At 37.4% G+C, this 2,190-nt stretch overlaps 1 pseudogene; it reads right to left on the bottom strand.

Annotated features, from left to right (window-relative positions):
• Positions 1 to 1,677, bottom strand: part of LOC106314433 — a 14,807-nt pseudogene extending 13,130 nt beyond the window's left edge.
• Between the last annotated feature and the right edge of the window lie 513 nt (positions 1,678 to 2,190).

Raw genomic sequence — 2,190 nt, 5'->3', positions numbered from 1 at the left:
GATCCAAACTCTTAGGATAATCATCAAGCACGTGGGCAAGCATCAAGCAAGTAAACTGATCACTAAAAATTGGTTTATCAATTTTAAAATTAGGCCAAGCTGTGAAACGGTTAGGGAAAGAAAGAGACAATGCCAAATCTGAAAATTTCTCATCATGAACGAAATCAAATTGATTCTTTGGCCTAAGTAATTTTGGTTCATGCATTTTTCTACACCAAATCTCTTTCAAAGCACAGCTTAAGTAAAACAATTCATGAAAAGGTTTAAGCAAAACGTTTTTCAACCAAGTAAAGATGTGTTTTCTTTTGGAAATTCTCGGATTCAAAACGTTTTCATGATGAGCAGAGACAATCAACCCATGATCCTTACAGTGCTTTTGGTTTGGACAGGAGGTTGACTGAGGAAACACTTTTGGTTCATGGAGGACCGGTTTTGGCTCAGGTTGCTTCTTTCTTGGGCTTGAATCTCCTTTAGAAGTCTGGTACTCGCGGATAGACGGGATGGAGAACCTCCGGTTTGGAAAATTCATAACTCTTCCTCCGTGAAGGTTTTCAAGTGATTCCAAGCTTCAGTGAATTCTTGGTGAGTTGGCTTTCCAGGGAAATTGGATTCATGACAAAATACCTTTTGAATGTTGAGATATCCATTTTGGACTGAATCTCTGTCGCTGGCATCTCCAAGGTGGGTTTGGACAACAAAGCTTCTCCAAATCTCAGGCTGTTGGGCACGGTCAATGCTTTCATTTCTCAGAGGGTGAACCTGTCTTTCCTGGATACTCAAAACAAACACTAAAAGACCAGGATCAAATGTGCAAGACAAATACTTGTTCAAATCAAAAATCAAGATATCTCTTCCAAGAACAAGTAGCACACATTTCAGCTTGTCAAGATGCACATCAAAGTAGACATTACAGACAAGAACTTTATCAAGATATGCAACAATAGTATTCATTTTCAAGACGTGCATATCCTGCTCAACATCTGAACACACAAGCTTAAGTTCAGATTGAGAATCAACTATCAAAGATTCAAGATGTTTTTCAAAGAAAGTGTTGTAAACCACAATATCATCAAGGCTCAAAACAACACAATTATCAAGAATTGATCTCAGAAAATGCCATGTTTTATCACTTTCAAAACAAACAAGATCAAACTGCAAAACAAAATCACAAATACCAAAATCACAAAAATCAGTTTCAGTTTCAAGTGATTTATGTTCCAGAAACTTTTTAATCAAAAGATCGTCTAAGGCACAAGAGGATGCAATCACATTATCAGTGATCAGTGCATGTTTATAAGAACTCAGATCAAAGGCATTCTTTTTGAAAACAAACGCAAAAGATTTTTTAGCACAAAAATCAGTTTGTTTCAAATCAAGCTCAAGAGATTTTTCAAAACGATCAAAGCCTTTGCTATGCTTTAAGAACTGATCAAAACTCAAGATTATTCCAGAATTGATGCCATTGTCTTTTTGAAAACGTGGTTGATCAAGAAGTTCATCAGGTTCAAAGATTTTAAAAGAATTAATCATGCTTTCAAAAATATATTTCGAAACACAAAAATCTTTCACCTTTTCAAGACCAAAACGAATCACATCAAGAGATATATGATGTGCCCCGGTTCGTGGATCAGTCCATTGGAACCAACCAGCATGGAAGCAGTAAAGATATATGTTCATTTTTTGACTCATATCTTCCAAACCACGAGGCTTCTACGCATGAAGTCACTTGGATAATGTTCTCAACTCAATTACGGAACTCCTCGAACAAGAATCAGATCAAATGGAGTTCAGATGAAAGAGTTATCCAATTTACAAAACCGGTGATTTTCAGTTCTCGCGAATTTGGGCCGTACGGATCATCAAGCCCACGTCTTGATCCTTACCACCATGGACCAGAACGACCAGAATGAACCTAGACAGTAGTCGAAGGGTCTCCTTGACCAGTCCACAGTGGCGGATGCAGAAACAAATTTAATAGGGGGCACACAAAAAATTTCATTGTATTTTGTTTTTGAGTTGGGGGCACTTATATACAATATATAGCATTTGTTAAAGAAAATTTAAAAGTTAGTCGGGGGCACTTGACCCCGTACGTTATGCTCTCCGTCCGCCACTGCCAGTCCACCTCAAACTCAGCAACTTTGACTCATTTATTATTTTCTAGTCAAATTTCTCATTTCCTAGATGTGT

The sequence above is a fragment of the Brassica oleracea genome, chromosome C9 (assembly GCF_000695525.1).
Source record: "Brassica oleracea var. oleracea cultivar TO1000 chromosome C9, BOL, whole genome shotgun sequence".
In the NCBI taxonomy this organism is placed as follows: Eukaryota; Viridiplantae; Streptophyta; class Magnoliopsida; order Brassicales; family Brassicaceae; genus Brassica; species Brassica oleracea.
Note: the sequence above shows the minus strand (reverse complement) of the source record. Positions and strands in the feature narration are given on the sequence as shown.